We start from the raw sequence: 14734 nt of genomic DNA on the forward strand, positions 1-14734 counted from the left end.
ACAGAAAGCACAGAATAGAGGTAAAGAGCATCTATTCAGAGTGGCAGAAAATGAAAAGTGGAATCCCACCAGGATCAGTGGTGGGATCACTGTTGTTCACAATTAATATTAATAATTTACACTTTAGAATCAAAAACACAATTTCTAAATTTACGGATCACACCAAATTGGGGGATGGGTGAAAAATTGTCAATGTTGAGCAGGACTGCAACAAATTACAAGAAGACATTAATAAACTTGCAGAATGAGCGTATAATTGGCTAATAAATTTCAACAGTGTGCAGTATGATATTTTCGTAAATTTTTACTTGGAAAATAAGAATCTAAATAGGGTAGAAGAGCAAAAAAAAATGGGAGTACAAATACACAAATCATTAAAAGTAGCAATGTAGGTTAATAAGGCTATAAAAAAGCAAACCAAGCACCAGAGTTTATTTCTAGAGAGGTAGAATTACAAAGTAAAGAAGTTATGCTAAACTTGTATCTAACCAGGTTAGACCACACTTGCAGTAATTGTGTACAGTTCTGGTTGCCATTTCATAAAAATGATATAGAGGCACCTGAGAGGGTGCAAAAAGGATTTACAGGGATGATATCAGAACTGTGAGATTATCTCTACCAGCGATGAACAGACTAGTCTTTTTTCTCATGAAAAGAGAAAACTAAGGGGTGACCTAGAAGAGGTCTTTAAAATTATGAAATGTTTGACAAAGTAGAAAAAGAGACAGTGGGCTGGGCTGGTGCCATTTCAAACAAGCACCAAGATGTAGTTTGGAGGTGGTGAGAAAGGCCCTCCCCGTCAGATCCTTCCTGCTCGCCTGAAGTCTCACCCCCTGCGCACAATGCCCCCACGGTGGCTGTGGTGGAGAAGAGACGGTTGCCCACCTCCTCCTGGAATGTGTCTTTGCAAAGCAGGTGTGGAAAGAGATGCAGTGGTTTTTGTCGAGGTTCATCCCATGCAGCTCTGTAACACAGGAGTCTGTGCTCTACGGACTGTTCCCAGGGACTCACACCAAGATAAACATCAATTGCTGCTAGAGGACTATCAATTCGGTGAAAGACGCCCTTTGGTCTGCCCGAAACTTGCTGGTCTTCCAGCATAAAGAATTGTCCACCACCGAATGTTGCAGACTGGCACATTCCAAGGTCCAGGACTACGTGCTGAGGGATGCACTAAAGCTTGGGGCAGCCACAGCAAAGGCTCAATGGGGAAAGACCACAGTGTAAGGTCCCCCCACCAAGCTGAACTGAGGGGCTGGATCCATGGGAAACCCCTCGAACTGTATCGGAAAAATTTTTTCATTTGCTGTAAAATGTAAAAATGTTAATGGCATGACAAATGAAATGGAAGGGTTGTGAGGCAACTCCTGATTGTATTGAAGGAAACTGATCACCTATGCACTGTTTGTATTTTTTGACTTGGTGCGGTTTGAAACTGTTTGGTAATGTATTTTTTCCAGATTTTTATGAATAAAGTATATTTTGGAAAAAAAAAATTAACTGCCCGCCGCTGGGGACACTGTCCCTTTAAGGGACGAGCTCCTGACTAATTGGAAGTCCGGCAACTCTGCAGAACTGGCAGCGCCACCTGAAACAGTGGCCACTGCCAGTACTGCAGGTGGCCCTGCAGAGGAGAAGATTGATGAGTAGGGTCGGGGTCACCAGTTTAGTAAGGCAGGCCCTGCCCACAAAGGGAGGAGTGGCTGTCAGTGAGGGTGTACGGGGCCTTCCCCAGTGGGCAGCAATTGCTACGGGGTTGGGGGGGGGGTGCGTCCAGGGGCCCTGGATTGTCCCCAAAGGCCTCAGTTCCTGTCTCTGGGGAGCCCATGAAATTCAACCCAATGTTTTCACTATCAGAAAGAACAAAACTAGAGGCCACCAATATAAAATAGTCATCATGAAACCAAAAAGAGAATTGAGAAGAAACTTCTTTAACCAAAATGCGGAACTCATGACAACAGGGAGTAGCTGAGGAGAATCATATGGATGCATTTAATGGAAAGCTAGATAAGCATATGAGTGAGAAAGGAATAGAGGCTTATGCTGATAGAGTTAGATGAGGAACGATGAGAGGTGGCTCAAGTACAGCATTAATACCAGATGGACTCTTTGGGCTGAATGACGTTGTGCTGTATATCTATGTGATTCTATGTAATTCTATGAGATGCTTCAGCTACAATCAGATAGGTAGGAGTGGAACCAAGGGACCGCAGTCCCAATGAGCATTTTATGTTGTTAGTTCAGTTTGCCAGCTTTTGCTGTTTTCCGTTTTTATCTAAGCTTGTTGTCACCATTATATATATATTTCATATTTTGCTTACTTACACTATAACCTATAGTTTGTATCATGCTATTTTGTTCGATCATCTGTTTTATCAAAGTTATGTTGAGTTGGTTCAAATCATATTTCCTCTAAGAATTCAGAAATATTAAATTATTACATTACTATTATCATTAATTCTGCTCTGTGCCATAATTGAGTACCTTTATTTCATTACTTACAGATTGAAGCATGAAATTAGTTCACTAAAGCATCCCATAACTGTATTCCCTCTCATTACATCATACTTGAACAGCTCCATAGCAAAAGAACCCTTCTCACCTGTCCTCTTTAATCCTTATTTATTTTCCCTCCTTACCTGAGGCACCTTTTTGTCTCTTTGTGTTCTTTTCTCTTCTGAGGATGCTGACTCAGACTGGGCTACAGTTCTAGAGCCACCAGCAGTTGTCCAATACCTCATCTAAGTGACCATTATTCACGTGAGCGAGGGCAGTGGACAAGCTATATCAGCTGATTTCCATTGGTGTCGATCCCACTGAGTCAGGGATTTGCTGTTTCATAACAATAAGTTGCTATGCTGCACAATGCACATTGTACTGACAGGGCCATTCACTTACAATGAACAAACATAAGTCAGATTTGGTTTTAATTACTGATGCTTTGGATAGTCAACTTCCATGACTCCATTCATATTTTTATGAAAACCATAAATGAGTGACTTTATTATATGTTCTTTGATTTGAGATATTTGTTTATTTAATCTATTTTTAAAGCCTACAAAACATAGAAAGATATTGGGCAACATGCATCAAATTGGAGGTAGAAACGTAAGACTTAGTATTAGTGTAGATCACAAAACCAGAGAACTGGAGGTCATTCTGCCCATCATAGCTGTCCTGGCTCTTTGCTAGAGCAATTTAAAACTATCCACCTGCCTTACATAGTTCCCACAGCCCTTCTTCCACTTCAAGGATTTATCCACTTTTCCCATGAAAAGCCCAATGCTTTTGTCTAAATTATTCCCTGTGGCAAAGCATCAATGCTCAAACAACTCTCCACATGAAGACATTTCTCCTAACTTCTCTCTTCACTCTTTTGGTGGCAAATTTAAATTGATGTTGTAATTCAGGAAAAAGCACATTGCGGGAAGGTTCCAGCTCAGTGTCTCTTTATTCCACATGCACCAAACATGAAAGTACACTCATGAAGAAAAAACTTTCATAAAGAAACCAACTCAATACAGTGAATGACCATTGCTCGACACCTCGAAGCAGTAGATCCATTGAGACTTCAACTCCTTGTTCCGAATCAGCAGTGTTGCAGACGTGTTTGTTAAACAATGAGATGCAAGAATGCCTCGCTTTCAGCAGGAGTGTAGGTTTACGATTGTGAACCATTCTCTCTTGACCTCTTATCTCCACTCCTCGCTTAAATACTTAGCCTTAAATACTGTACTTGAAGCAATGCAAGTACAAAGTCAAGAGCAGGTGTGCTTGCAGCCCTCGTATTGCTAGTTCCACTTGAAACCATGAGCCACAGATTACCTTGATATCCAGATCACCAGAGCCTTCTTTAGCATCTCAGGGCTTCTCAATCTTTGGGGCTTCCGTGCTCCCATGCTAGTCCTCTGTGGCCCTTAGTGGCTGGATGCACACCCCAAATCCCCCCCTTGCCAGCACCGTTTCCCACAGACCTTAGGCTGCTCCCTCTGGCTCTTTTTCTCCTGCCCACGCTTCTGCCTGCTGCCCTTGACCCTCCAGGTCCACCCCGAGCCCGCCAAAGACACTGCTCCAGTCCCCGACCCAGCAGTCTACATCACCATCACCACCCACTGGCCTGGAGGTGCGCACCCTGGAGAATGTCCAATGAAGCAGAAGCTGCTCCAAACTCCAAGGAATTGCTTGCTTATCGGTTCACAGCCACTGGTGAGGAGACAGTGTAACCTTCCCGCTACAATGCCATGGACTTCCCAAACAGATGAGATAGTCTTTACCTTGTCGCCGTATCAAAATCCTTCAGAGTTTTAAAAACGTCTATTAAATTGTCTCTTAGCCATCTATGCTCTCATGGCATTAATCTCAGTATTTCAGTCTTGCCTATAACTGTGGTTTCTCACCATGGTATCATCCTGGTGGAATTTTGCTATATACTGTTTATGCTTTTCATGTTTATTCTATAATGGGGCATCCAAAATGATATGTTGTCACCTAACGACTGCCATACACATTTATCAATCCCACATAGGCTGGGCCAAGTCCCAAATTCATCATGGAGTAGGTAGCAACAAAGAGAACAAAGGATAATGAGGAATGAGAAACCAATGTGTTCAGGCCCCAGATTACAAGAGGGACTCCAGCAGGATTTGCAGTGGCTGGCAGCAGAGTCATTGGGAGTGGGAATTGCAAACAAATAGGAAATAGCGCCTTCTGTAAAAAATTCAAGCCTGACAGATATGGCTACATCACTTTTTTTCATTTGTTCATGCGATATGGGTGTCGCTGGCTAGGACAGCATTTATTGCCCATCCCTAATTGCCCTTGAGAAGGTGGGGGTGAATGGCTTTCTTGAACAGCTGCAGTCCATGTGGGATAGGTACACCCACAGTGCTGTTAGGAAGAGAATTCCAGGATTTTGACCCAGCAACTGTGAAAGAACAGCGATATAGTTCCAAGTCAGGATGGTGTGTGGCCCTTGTCCTCCTAGGTGGTAGAGAGGGCAGCACAGTGGCGCAGTGGTTAGCACCGCAGCCTCACAGCTCCAGCGACCCGGGTTCAATTCTGGGTACTGCCTGTGTGGAGTTTGCAAGTTCTCCCTGTGTCTGCGTGGGTTTTCTCCGGGTGCTCCGGTTGCCTCCCACAAGCCAAAAGACTTGTTGATAGGTAAATTGGCCATTATAAATTGCCCCTAGTATAGGTAGGTGGTAGGGAAATATAGGAACAGGTGGGGATGTGGTAGGAATATGGGATTAGTGTAGGATTAGTATAAATGGGTGGTTGATGGTCGGCACAGACTCGGTGGACCAAAGGGCCTGTTTCTGTGCTGTATCTCTAAACTAAACTAAACTAAAGATCATGGGTTTGGAAGGCGCTGTCTAAGGAGCCTTGGTGCATCGCTGCAGTGCATCTTGTAGATGGTACACGCTGCTGCCATTGTGCGTAGTGATGGAGGGAGTGAATGTTTGTGGATGGGATGACAATCAAGCGGGTTGCTTTGTCCTGGATGGTGTCGAGCTTCTCGAGTGTTGTTGGAGCTGCACCCATCCAGGCAAGTGGAGAGTATTCCATCACACTCCTGACTTGTGCCTTGTAGATGGTGGATAGGCTTTGGGGAGCCAGGCAGTGAGTTATTCACCACAGGATTCCTAACCTCTGACCTGCTTTTGTAACCACAGTATTTATATGGCTATTCCAGTTCAGTTTTCGGTCAATGGTAATCCCCAGGATGTTGATAGTGGGGGATTCAGCGATTGAAATGCCGTTGAATGTCAAGGGGAGATGGTTAGATTCCCTCTCGTTGGAGATAGTCATTGCCTGGCACTTGTGTGGTGCAAATGTTACTTGCCACTTATCAGCCCAAGCCTGGATATTGTTGAGGTCTTACTGCATTTCTACAAGGACTGCTTCAGTACCTGAGGAGTCACTAATAGTGCTGAACATTGTGCAGTCATCAGCAAACATCCCCACTTCTGACCTTATGATTGAAGGAAGGTTATTGAGGAAGCAGCTGAAGATGGTTGGGCCTAGGACACTACCCTGAGGAACTCCTGCAGTGATGTCCTGGAGCTAGGTATGGCTCCAACCAGTGATGAGTTTTCCCCCCATTCCCATTGACTCCAGTTTTGCTAGGGCTCCTTGATGCCATGCTGCCTTGGTATCAAGCAGTAACTCTCACCTCACCTCTTTTGTCCATGTTTGAACCAAGGCTGTAATGAGGTCAGGATCTAAGTGGCCCTGGTGGAACCCCAACTGAGCAGGTTATTGTTGAGCAAGTGCCGCTTGATAGTACTGTCCATGACACCTTCCATCGCTTTACTGATGATTGAGATTAGACTGTTGGGGTGGTAATTGGCTGAGTTGGATTTGTCCTGCATTTTGTGGACCAGACATACCTGGGCAATTTTCCACATTGCCGGGTAGGTGCCAGTGTTGTAGCTGTACTGGAACAGCTTGGCTATGGGCGCGGCAAGTTCTGGAGCACAAGTAAGGGCCCATAACCTTTGGAGTATCCAGTGTCTTCAGCTATTTCTTGATATCATGTGGAGTTAATCAAATTGGTTGAAGACTGGCATCTGTGATGCTGGGGACGTCAAGAGGAGGCCGAGATGGATCATCCACTTGGCACTTGTGGCTGAAGATGGATGCAAATACTTCAACCTTATCATTTTGCACTGCTGGGCTCCCCCATTACTGAGGAAGGGGATATTTATGGAGCCTCCTCCTGTCAGTTATTTAATTATCCACCATCATTCACAATTGGATGTAGCTTCCCCAGGTCGACACCTAATTTTCAGGTATGCCTGGTATTGCCCCTGGCATGCCCTTCTGCACTCTTCATTAAACCAGGGTTGATCTTCTGGCTTGATGGTAATGGTAGAGTGGGGATATGCCCAGCCATGAGGTTACAGATTGTGGTTGAGTACAATTCTGCTGCTGCTGCCTCACAGATGCCCAGTTTTGTATTGCTAGATCTGTTCAAAATCTATCCCATTTAGCACGGTGATAGTGCCACACAACACACTGGAGGGATCCTCAATGTGAAGACGAGACTTTGTCTCCACAAGGACTGTGCGGTGGTCACTCCTACCAATACTGTCATGGACTGATGCATCTGTGACAGGCAGATTGGTGAGCATGAGGTCAAGTATGTTTTTCCCTCACCACGTGGGAACAGGTTACTGAGTTGGATCAACAGTCATGATCATAATGTCCTTTAGGGAAGGAAATCTGCTGTCCTTAACTGGTCTGGCCTACAGCAGGCTCAAAAGGGCTGAATGGCCTACTTCTATGTTCTTTGACACTGTCTAGCAGCTATGTCAGTAATGGTTCCACCCAGAGTACATTCTGTGCCCTTGCCACCCTCAGTGCTTCCTCCAAGTGGTGGAGTACTGATTCATCAGCAGGAGGTTTCCTTGCCTATGTTTAACCTGATGCCATGAGACTTCAGAGTTGATATTGAGGACTCCCGGGGCAACTCCTTCCCAAGTGTATACCACTATGTCACCACCTCTGCTGCGTTTGTCTTACCGGTGGGACAGGACATACCCAGGGATGCTGATGATGGTGTCTGGGACATTTTCTGTAAGGTATGATTCCGTGAGTATGACCATGTCAGGCGGCTGCTGCTTGACTAGTCTGTGGGACAGCTCTCCCAACTTTGGCACAAGCCCCCAGATGTTAGTAAGGCAGACTTTGCAGGGTCGACTGGGTTGGGTTTGCCGTTGTCAGTGCCTACGTCAATGCTGGGTGGTCCCATCCAGTTTCATTCCTTACCGGGTTTATAGTGGTTTGATACGACTGAGTGGCTTGCTCGGCCATTTCAGCAGGCATGTAAAAGTCATTGCTGTGCATCTGGAGTCACATGTAGGCCAGAACAGTTAAGGACAGCAGATTTCCTTCCCTAAAGGACATTAGTGAACCAGATGGGTTTTTACGACAATCGCCAATGGTTCATGGTCATTGTTAGACTAGATTTTAATTCAATATTTTATTAATTGAATTCAAATTCTACCTTCTGCCATGGTGGGATTGGAAGCCATATCCCCAGCACAATACCCTGGCTTATTATAAAAGCAAAATACTGCGGATGCTGGAAATCTGAAACAAAAACAAGAAATGCTGGAATCACTCAGCAGGTCTGGCAGCATCTGTGGAAAGAGAAGCAGAGTTAACGTTTCGGGTCAGCGACCCTTCTTCGGAACCCTGGCTTATTAGTCCAGTGACAATACCACTACACACTACACCACCACCTCCCCCACATGATCCTACGATGAGGAAGGATGACTTCAAATGCCATCTAGCCTCAAGATCCAGTTAGGAGAATTTAAGTGTAATTTCTTAATCATTGCATTACACAAAATCAACCACAAAGGAAATAGTGTGAGGAAATAGCATCACAAACAGATCAAGACAGAATCATATGTTACAAGAGGTAAGGGTCAGATGACAGGAAGAGCATCCATGCACAATATTTTTCATATAATGCTAGCAGATCTCCTATGGCATTCCTCATTGTGAGTCAGAGGATACTCTTTTTACAACAGGGACAATTTCAACAAAGTGTGACGAGAAAACTGTGAGGGGGTAAGTGCTAAAGGAAGTAAATGTGACATTTAATGGAAGTGTGTGCTATATGAAAACTTAATATAGATAGGTATAGGTATGTCACATCCAACAAACTTGTGAACACGGATTCGTATAACTTGGTAGTGTGTCATCATGCATTAATAACATATGAACGATCATTGTCCAAGACTGCCAATGGCGCAGGCCAGGTCTGGAGCTCTTGTGACAGTGGGAAGGTGAGGGCCAGGTCTATCTGCAGCAATGATAGGTGTGGGAGGGACTGGGTTTGACACATTGTGGCATCAATAAGAATGTGGTGCATCACCTTCAAATGAAGGCTGAACGACATGTCAAGGAGAGGAGCTTGCCTTGACTGACTTTACCAGAAGTAAATTGGAAAGAACTTGGGCAGCCCCCAAACCATGTACTATCATAATTTAGCTTTAGTTTGATCATTTTTAAAGACCCTTACCATATCACAAATACACATTTTATAGATGTGAAGTTGCAAAACAAATCTGAAAATCTGCAACAGGATACCCACCTTGCATTGATTCCAACCAAAACTGGAAAATTTAACTTGATTATACACAAAATTTTACAAATAATCTGGTGTCTGAATGGCTTTAAATTGGTATAAAAATGACCAGCACTTGGAAAAGAACAGCCACAAAGCTACGCATGACTTCTCCCCATACCTCTTTGTGAACCTTTGCATTCTTTTATTTGCTAATGTATCATGATATTATTAAAAGGAGCAAATGTACCTCCACATTGAGAATCACATAAAAAGATCACTTACAGAAATCTCATTAAGAAGAAGGAAATGCCCACTACCAAAGTTCACAAAAAAATAATCTTTTTACCTCTTTACGTCTGAAGAGTATGTTGTAAGTATACCTGGTGATAATCATATAAAAAGACCTTGGCTGTAACATGAACATATTTCAATTTCTTTCACTGAACTTTAACACACAGCAGCAAAAACAACAGTGTCAAAGAGCAGAATGCAAAAAGCCTTTTATTCATTGATTGGTGAGTTCGCCACTCCTCTTTAACAATGATTGGGCAATATTAATTTAATCAACAAGGTTTACTTCCAACCTCACTAAAATGCTTGGGTATTTTTTGGTTCTCGGTTTTCGTAAGAGTATACAACCAAACATTTAATTTGTTAATCTGTTTACAGATACTGACTGACCTGCTATGTATTTCCAGCATTTTCTGTCACATTTCCAGTAGTTGCAGTTTTCCTTGTTGATAAGTTTAGTTACGTTAGGTTTCATGCCCCTCCAATTTCTCTATGCTCTGATCATTGATTTCTGCTAAATAAACAGAAGAGCTTGTTATCTAGTTACAATCGAGGGTTTCATCCAATTCATAGGAATAGGAGACCATTCGGCCCCTTGAACCTGTTCTGCCATTCTATTTGATCATGGCAAATCTGAAGCTCAATGTTATTTATCTGCCTTTTCTCCATATCCTTTGATTCCCTTACCAAATAAAGATCTGCTGAACTCCATTTTGAATATTTCAATTAACCCAGCATCCACAGCCTTTTGGAGGAGAAAGTTCCAAATTTCCACTACCCATTGTGAAAAAAATGCCCCCGATTTCACTCCTAAATAACCTGGCTCTAACTTTAAGATTATGCCTCCACCTGGATTCCTCTACCAGAGAAAATAGTTTCTCTGTATTTACACTATTGAATCCCTTTATAATTTTAAAGACCTCAACTAGATGCCCCCTCGACCTTCTAAACTCAAGGGAATACAAAGCAGGTTTATGCAAGTTTTCGTCATCATTTAATCCGTCCATCCTGGCAGTAAAGTAATGGGACTAATTTTGGTGTTTTTAGCCCCTGAATTTGGGTACAAACAGAATTACAGTGGTGGGAAATCTGATGGAAATGAATTCTGGAAGATTCAGGCCCTGCCCTAGCATCCAGTCAGGCCTGGGCAGACAACTGAAGATCCCATTTGAAGCAGATGGAAGCATCATTTGCCTATTCAGAAGGGAGTGGGGAAGGGTACTGTTTCATTTACAGATCTGTGAGCGTGCTAGCACTGATCCACCAGTATGTCCAATAAAACCTGGCAGTCTCAACCTGCTTTTTTCTTCTCCCATGTCCTGAGATTTTTTTTTAGATTTTTAGATTTAGAGATACAGCACTGAAACAGGTCCTTCGGCCCACCGAGTCTGTGCCGACCATTAACCACCCATTTATACTAATCCTACACTAATCCCATATTCCTACCACATCCCCACCTGTCCCTATATTTCCCTACCACCTACCTATACTAGGGGAAATTTATAATGGGCAATTTACCTATCAACCTGCAAGTCTTTTGGCTGTGGGAGGAAACCGGAGCACCCGGAGGAAACCCACGCAGACACAGGGAGAACTTGCAAACTCCACACAGGCAGTACCCAGAATTGAACCCGGGTCGCTGGAGCTATGAGGCTGCGGTGCTAACCACTGTGACACTGTGCCGCCCTCTGGAATAATTCTCTGGAATAATTCCCCTGACAGGTACAAAGGTCCATTTAATTAGGTCATGAACATTCAATTCTTGGCTGTTCAAGGATCCCCATAATGGCATTAACTTTGGAACACCCACAGATTTACAACACAAAACTTCTGACTTTATATTCTTTTTTGAAATCAAGACTCTTGATTTACTGCTGTAAAGACTCGAATCTGCTCAAAGAGTCTTTTGGTTAAAATGACCCTGTGATATAGGAAGGAGGACACCAGTTTTCAGAAGAGATAGGATGGAAAAATGGGATGAGGTGGCAAAATTAGTGAAGGATTCTCTCACAACCCTAAAATGTAATAATGTCCCAGGGAGTATTGTTAATCCAGAATGCTGTGGAGAGAGTTAGGAAAGAGGATGTGAAATGATACAATTCTCAGTTTACATTACATAGCATGGGAGATGAGACAGAGGGATAGATCTGAAGATAGTTTAGAGAGACATATAAAAGTAACAAGACAATAGTTTGGGTGATTTTAACTGTTCCAAGATAGACTAAAATAAAGGTCAAAGCAGGGTATACCTTTTAGAATACATCCAGGATTATCCCCTCAATAAATATGTTTCTCATCCAACTAGGAAAGAAACATTTAGTCTTTGGAAATAACTGATTTGAAAGTAGGAAAGCAATAACGAAATAGCAACCACAGCGTAAGTTAGGTTCAACGTATCAGCAGAAAAGGACAACAAAAAATCCAAAGAGTGTTAGGCTTGGAAATGGCAAAGTTCAGCAAAATAAGAAAGATGGTCCAAATTCAATGGGCAGAAAAGTCACAAACAGGTCAATGTATCAAGCAATAGAAAATACCTTTTAAGTTTCAGTTTAGTTTTAAGCTCTGTATCCACAGTACTCGAATCTTTGAGTTTGCTTCTTTTGGCTGTATATGATCACTCAGGATAAAGAAGGGAGTCTAAGGGCTGGATTTTATTTTCCTGTCATCGCCAGCGGCTGCGGACGAAAAAAATGGCCACGCTCCAGCATGCCGCCACGATGTAGCACGCGGTGACTCATTTGAATGTGCCGGGCAGGCCACGCCCCAATCACGTGGCGGGGGCGGCCTCAGCTTCGCCATGAATGGTGTCAGCTGATTTGTGAGCAGGTGCTGGTTCCATCTTTAAAAGGCAGCCAGCCCTACATGTAAGCTCTTCCATCATCGTTGCTGTCGTGCTGGAGCACAAAGGCCAGGAGCGTCTGCAACACTGCAGACCTCTGAGGAAGGGTGGCCCCACGGTTTAGCGATGCTGCCCTGCTTACTCTCCTCCAGGCTGTAAGGGAAGTGCAGGAGGTCCATTTCCCCAGTGATGGCAAGAAGAGGTCCTCCCACCTGACCAAGCAGGCCTGGACAGAGATCACAGAGGAGGTAAGCTGTCATGGGGTCATCTGCGAGACTGAGCCCAGTGCAGGAAGAGGGTCAACAATCTCATGCGCTCCGCAAAGGTAAGTGCCACATTGCAGAACTGCTCAGTTTGACCTGGGTGTCCCTACACAGTATGCCACATGGGTGCCACTGCCATGTCAAAGACAGGGAGGTCGGGGAGGGTTGATGGCACACGACTGGCTGCATATGCGCATCAAGTCACCCTCATTTGTATCTCAGAGCATGTCACATCCATGACAGGGTGAGTCCGTATACCAGACAAAGTATCCCCCAGCCGTTGAAGCGCTCATGTTGTTACAACTGTGATGTTGATGTTTGGCAATGTTCAATATCTGCATCCTTTCTCTTCCAGGCGAAGAGGGGCCACAATAGTCAGGAGGCATGCAGGACAGGTGGCGGGGCGCCAGACCTGAGGACGCTCATGCAAGCCGAAGAAGAGGCGCTGATGCTGTCTGGGAGCCAGGGAGCATGTGCCGTTTCGAACGTGGAGCTTGGGGTCCCAGGTGAACAGAGTGATTATTGATAAACACAATGATTCATAACTGCCTTTCATATACAGATACTATGCTGTCATCATAGCAACATTTGTACCATAAAACATAAATGCCTGTTCTTCACAATGCATCCTGCAGGGCGATGCTCCAAGTCGGCCTTGGAGGCCTTGCAGACATTGCTCACCTCTGAGGAAGAGTCAACCTCAGAGGATACACCGTCCCATGACACTCCTGCAACTTCCACCAGTGCATATACACTCACTTCGGTGGGTAATCGATCGGTATTCTGGGTCACAAGCTGGGTGAGGCTGAGATAGCTGAGACCTCTGACAGTCAGAGGACTGTGTGTGTCCAGGCCCATGCTGAGCCCCAGGCTGATGATGACTCTCTGGTGTTGACAGCACAGGGCATGCTGGAGCTGCAGGGAGAGGTAAGGCAACATCTGGCGGAGATGCCACAGATCATGCAAAGCCTTGAGCAGACAGTGGGGGAGTTCATCCAGGTCATCCTGAGCAAATGTCCCAGGCATGTGAGAGCTTGGCTTCAATCATGGAGTGGTTGGCAACCCTCATGGAGAGCCAGATTCCACCGATACGCACTGACCTGCCAACCCTCGCCTTGGTCATGAGCTCGACACAGCAGTGACGAGGCGAGAGAGGGACCAGGGGCCTGGAGAATGTTTCTGCTCCTGCCCCTTCTGGGGAGAGCAGTAACGTTCCTACAAGCCTTGAGAGGGAGGAGGGGAGCCTGCGCTCCACATCTGGGGTCCCCCCTCCTCAGGGTGATTCAAGTATGGACACCAGCTCCTCAGCCCCTCCGCTGGTGAATCCAGCTCCAGCAGCCACAGTGTATGAGGACAGTTCTGCACTCGTGCAGGAGGCCCTCAGGTAGCTAGGGCCCTCCAGGCCTCAGGCGCACAGAGGACGACCGCCAAAGTCATCCCAGGCCAAGGGGTGTCCAGCTCAGCAGCCTTCCTCCAGTCCAGCTCCCAACACAGGGGTTACACCATGAAAGAGCACCCACAAACCTTTTAAAAAGACACCTTGACGCATATGGGTATTCATGGGTGAGACCACTATGTCATATACAATATCAGTAAATGTGCTTTTCTGACAAGTGTAGCCTTTCCTTCGTAAAGAACACATGCGTCCATGTACCGATTATGTGTCCTCCCATTATATTAGTAGCCTGACAGCACTGCCAATTTAAGGAATAACATCATTGCCATACCAATATGCATGATATGGCACTGCATGGATGCAGTCACATGGGCAATGGTTCAGTCAGCTGCTGCAGGTCATGCTGGAGAGACAGATGTTAAAGAGGCAGAAGACTTAAGACGAGATGCAGGACAGTGGTGTATGGTGTGAAGAGCATATGTTGCACTTCAGGGATTGTGGAAGCACTCCCTTGCTCACCGCTCGCCATGTCTGCCCTCCATCAATGCTCTCTGTGCTCCCAGGGGCAGCTGCTGCTGGATGACCTCTGTGTCGTCATCGTCCGTGGATGTGTCCTGCTCCTGTGCCTCTTCATCCTGCAAGGCCTCTCCCTGTCTGGTGTGTACTGTAGGGCTGCACCCGATCTATCGAGGCAGTGGAAGCACATCTTCAGCATGCCAATGGCCTGCTCGATGGTAGCTCTGGTGGAGCGATGGCAGGCATTGTAGCACTCTTCAGCATCACCGCTGGGGTTCCTCACCGGCATTAGAAGCCATGTCAGCAAGGGGTAGCCCTTGTCCCCAAGAATCCACCCCTGAATTTGA

This window comes from Heterodontus francisci, chromosome 10, assembly GCF_036365525.1.
Source record: "Heterodontus francisci isolate sHetFra1 chromosome 10, sHetFra1.hap1, whole genome shotgun sequence".
Lineage (NCBI taxonomy): Eukaryota > Metazoa > Chordata > Chondrichthyes > Heterodontiformes > Heterodontidae > Heterodontus > Heterodontus francisci.